The sequence below is a fragment of the Phaseolus vulgaris genome, chromosome 4 (genome assembly GCF_000499845.2).
Source record: "Phaseolus vulgaris cultivar G19833 chromosome 4, P. vulgaris v2.0, whole genome shotgun sequence".
NCBI lineage: Eukaryota > Viridiplantae > Streptophyta > Magnoliopsida > Fabales > Fabaceae > Phaseolus > Phaseolus vulgaris.
Genome location: NC_023756.2, coordinates 13,486,448 through 13,491,947, shown reverse-complemented (window position 1 = coordinate 13,491,947; position 5,500 = coordinate 13,486,448). Strand labels below are relative to the sequence as shown.

Genomic DNA, 5,500 nt, shown 5'->3' with positions numbered 1-5,500 from the left:
CAAAAGATGTATTTGGCAATCTATATTAGACTTTTTTTTTTCATCATTTTAAAAAATCATGTTGATACATTGTGCATAACGTCAATTAGTTAGATACATGAATAATTATAAATTTTTTATATGTTCAATTTTTTTAGAGAAAATAATTAATTGAACATCATAACACTATAAATATTTTATTAATGAAAAATTGTGTTTAATTCTTCTTCTTCTTCCTATATATATATATAAATTGCTAATTATAACTATAAGTCAAGATATGTTATATTAGTCAAAAGAAAAAAAGTATATGCTAATTTGGGTATGGTAGCTTAAACAAATGGAAAAAGGTTAAGGCGATTAAGCTTTTATGAATTAGGAGGTGATCATGATTAGCAGAAAATAAGGTTTCTTATGGGAAAAGTAAAACATTTAATAATGTTATTTGTCTGAATGAAAGCCAACTGTCTCAATGTATGAAACAGTGTTTGGTTTGAGGATGAAGGGCCCACACTGCTTAGATCGCCATTCAGATATTGCTGCGCTTAATATGCTGCTAAAACGCCATATTTTATTGCTCTACCCAAATAATTACAACCTCCTTAAAAATATATTATAGTATTCATGTAGTTTTAACAGTGACAAAATTATAAATAGACCAATGACTTTTAACACGCCCCCACACACAAAAATGATTGTTAGAGCCATGATTTATGAAACTGAAATCTAAACAATGAACAATATTACACAAATAAATTATTTTATAATTTTTACTTGCTAATCTTCTCATAAAATTAGATAGTTCAATATAATTCAACTTCTCATAGAATACAAATATTAAATATGTTCTATTTGGGAGTAATATCTAACCTAGAATTCTTTCTCAGTTCTATAATATCAAAGTCATTTTTTACACAAAAATTATACAAATAATATTACAAGAAACTCATTTAACTTCTCAACACTCTCAAGATATGATATTTCAATTTATATGATTTAGTATAGAAAATAAGAAAAATATAAAAAGAGAGGATTAAATTGTGTTTCACTATTTAAAAAAAATATATATTTATCATCAGATATTGTATAGTCAAACGATAGTTTATAGGACAAGTAACTTGTTAACAATCTTTTAATAAGGATTGCATATAATGAAAATATGTTAGACTTAACTTTAAGTTTAAAATGTTTTTCAAAACTCGTTTTTACAAACTTCTTAAATTAGTGTAATGTAAATGAGATAAAGAGAAAGAGAAATACATAAGATATTTTTATACTAGTTAGTTTGACAAAGCAAACTACATCCAGTTCTTAATTAATAGATTGAGTTTCACTAAGCAGACTAATATTGAGAAGTACAAAACGAGTATTACTTTGTCTCGTAGTCACTCTTGGCTAATCCGTACGAGTGTTATTTTGTAAATACTCTTGGCTAACTCATTGAGTATTCTTTGGGCTCATAGCCGCTCTTGACTAACCCTTTCAAGTATTATTTGGGAATGCAACCACTCCCCTCTAACCCTTTCGAATATTCTTTTGGTTTGTAGTCACTCCTAATTAACCTTTTTTAGTATTCTTTGGGAACGTAGTCACTCCTAGCTAACCCCTTTTAGTATTTTTTTTTGGAACGTAGTCACTCCTAGATAAGATAAATAAATTATTTCAGTAGTGATCAACAAATCACAGGGTTACTCACTATACATGGATAACGTCTTTTGAAGTATGCAAGAGTTCAGGAAAAGTTCAACACCCATAATTTGGATTAAATGCTAAAAATAATTAAGTGTAAAACCTTGTCATATTTTGTTTGTAAATCGATAGTATTAGTTCAACAAAAGATCATGTAAAACTCTAGTGTTTCATTTAACAAATAATATAATATTGGGCAATCTTATTTTATATTGAATAATCTTTTTATATGCTCATACAATACGCCCATGTATTTAAGCTAACATCATACTACACAAACATCTATATGCTTATTCGATGTAGCAAGGAATGTTCGTTACTTTCGTCTGTCAAGAAGATCCACTCAAGCACAAGTCACATTAATTGTTGTCTGCTCTTCCATTTTTCTCTAGTTTTATAAACATTGTATAAAGTAATATAGGCTTTATTTTGGGCTTGTATTTGGGTCATTTTCTTAGGCCAATTTTCATTGGTAAATTAGAGTAGGATGTAAATAGAAAAAGAAAGAATCTAGATAGAGTTACAATTGGGCCTCCTTGGACCCAATGCAACTCTAGACCATCTAGGATGCACAAATAAATTATTAGAGTGCAAATAGAAAACATGGAGTGGCAAGGAAGGCATAAAGGTTCACATGTCATCCCCTCAATGGACAAGATTCCCACCAATGCCAAAAGGCCATTTGTCTTCATGGGAATGGAGAGTATTCTCTCCAATTAGAGAAAGACACTTGTCAACCTTTAATTTGAGAGGATTTGGTCCAATTAGAGAGAGTCACTTGTCCTTCTATGAGTGGAGAGTTTTTAGGATTAAAGATTGTACCTTGGTTTCCCACAACACTTTAAATACAAGTGTTAGCCCTCTTGTAAATTAACTTTGATTGAATAAAGAATTGTTGCACAAATTCAACCTCAATTTGCTTCTTATGTCTTTCCTAGTTAGCACTTTTGTGAGTGCTTTAGCAGGGAACCTCTTAGGAGTTGGCCCAATGTAGTCAAACTCGTAACTCGTACGAGTATCGGGAAGGAGCTAAAAGATCGTAACTCGAGAATTGTAACTCGACTCTTAAGAGTCACTAACATATGAAAAATAATATTCAATACATAACACAACTGAAAATAGTTTCATAAATCATAAATTGTTCATACAAAAAACAACTAAGTTCACAAATATCTAATACAAATAAAGTATCAAAGGAAATCCTTCATATTAATTGAAGGATAATCATCATCCTCTTCTACTACAATATCTTCATTTTCATTAATGTTATCTATGCCATGACCTTCATCATCCGCAACAATTGGAGGAACCTCTAAATCATCCATAGGTTCAACTTCTCCAACTTCAACCAAATCATCCATAAGTTCAATATCATTTGCTTCATTATCTTCCACTGTCCATTCATCATCAGAGGCAAACTCATCAATGTTGTAGTTTTTTGTGTTCCTAACATCCTTCTTCTTCACAATCTTGAATTAGCCATCACGAAGACTACAACATTCATGGTCTTCTGGTGTAAACCGTTTCTTTTTTTGGTGTGGACCTAAATAATTATAAATCACAAATTTATCCCTTCATAAATTCTAATTATAAAATGAACTTATAAATTTAAATGCTTACCCTTTCAAATGTACTCCAATTGCGCTCACACCCAGATGAACTACAAGTCAAACTCAAAACTCTAACTGCAAATCTTTGTAGTTCTAGAAGTGCATCACCATATTGTTCCCACCACTGTGCTGGAGTTTTTGTTTTGAGTGCACGTTGAGCTATTTCACTACCCAAAAATCCAGATTTGCTCTTAAAACTCTCAATTTGGGCATCAATCTTAGTTCTCTCATCAATGTCTCATCCCATCCTCTCTAAATATTCATACATTCCCTGTTTCACCTCATAATCAGCTTTAAATTCCAAATGATGGCAATATGGGATTAAGATAATAGTCTGCAGCATGTAATGGCCTATGCAATTGGTTGTCCCATCTTTGATCAATGATTTCTCAAAGGGGAGTGTAACTAAGTAAGATAAAAGTAAATAAATTAATATAGAAAACAAAGTTTATATTTCTAAAAAAATTAGGAATAAAATAAAAGTGAAAGGTAATTAGTTATTTAACTTTTACTAACTCCATTGAAAAGACTTTGTATCTTCTCTTTAGCAAGATCCATCTCTTCATAAATAAATCCCATGGCTGGTTTTTCATCTGAATCCACCATGCGCAACACCTTAATTAGGGGAAGAGCACCCCTCAAACAATTCAAAATATTTGACCATAATTCCTTATTCAATACCAAATTTTCAACAAGCATTCCATCTCTAGTCTTTACACACTAACTAGATTGCCACTCCTTAGATGTAAACATCCTAATAAGTGATTTCTTATTCTCATTTAAACATTCCAAAGTTAAATAAGAAGTGACAAAACGAGTATTAGCTGGTCTTATCAAATCTATCCCTTCAGTATGTTTATGCAACAAGCAAATAAAACTAGTTCTTGAATATATGTAAGTTGTGATTTTCTTACCATTGGATATGGTCTCTTGATGGAGTGGTATTTTCTTCTCAAAATCTTCCAATATTAAATCAATGTAATGTGTTGCGCATGGTATCCAATAATTTTTTTTTTCTCTTTTGCATTAAGAGATCTCCAACTGCTTTGTAATTTTCTGAATTATCAGTTACAATATGGATTACATTATATTCCCCAACCTCTTCAACAACATCATCCATCATCTTGAAAAATTTGTTAACTGTCTTGGATATGTCAGAAGCATCAATCGACTTCAAAAAAAAGTCCCCTTTGGACTATTTACAAGAAAATTTAGTATGGTTCTTCTCTTCCTATCAGTCCATTCATCAGTCATTATTGTACAACCATTTTTTTTTCAACATAATCTATCTTCTTCCAATATTTGATTGATTTTTTCAACCTGTTGCTTCAAAAATTTCACCCTGATTTCATGGTATGATGGTGGCTTAATTCCAGGACCATGTTTGGCAATCATTTCAACCATTTTAGTGAACTCTTCACTCCTTGCTACATTAAATGGAATAACATTGTTGTAGAAAAATAAAGCAATTTTTGTTGACATGCATCTTCCCTCTCACTTTTCTTGAAGATGGAATTGATAGTACTTTGACTTCCCCTTCTCTTGAAAATACTTGATGACTCACCCCCCACACTCTCTTCTTGAGAAAGTCTTTTTCTAAAATTTTCAGAATCACCCACATTGCTTTCCAAGTCTACTATGAACATATATTTCTTGATTAAATTTTGCTACAACATTGAAACAATACCCAACATTAATTTTTTAACTTCTTCTAGGACAACAAGACATGCTCCAACATCCTTTGAAGTGCATGCAAGATAATGCTTTAATCTATAGATACCCCCAGTTAAAATCTTCTCACAATATTTACACTTCACGTTTCTTGATTTTCCATTAATAGAAACACAATGATTCCAAGTAGAGCCTTTTTTTACACTTCCTTTTTTTTTTGTATTGTCCCCACTTCCTGAATCCATAATAGAAGGCACTATCGTAGAGAAGAAAAAAATAGAACCAGGATTGTGATGGAGAATAAGAGAGAAGAGAAGGGGAAAACGGGAGCAGTGGCGTTCGCGGAGGCCACAATGGCGTTTGTGGAGGCGGAGGCGGCGTCGGCATCGCGAGCGGCGGAGGCGTTCGTAATTGGTGGCGGTGGCATTCGTGATCGGCGGCGGCATCGCGATTCACGACGATGATGTTCTATGGTGCGGTACTGTGCTCTCTAGGGTTTCTTATTTTTTACTCTTTACTCTAAAAAGTACACATTGGGTCGCACCAGGTTA

General features: G+C 32.3%; 1 pseudogene; it reads right to left on the bottom strand.

The window, feature by feature from the left end:
• Window positions 1–2,858: 2,858 nt before the first annotated feature.
• Window positions 2,859–5,013, bottom strand: LOC137838314 (uncharacterized; annotated as a pseudogene).
• Window positions 5,014–5,500: the final 487 nt, after the last annotated feature.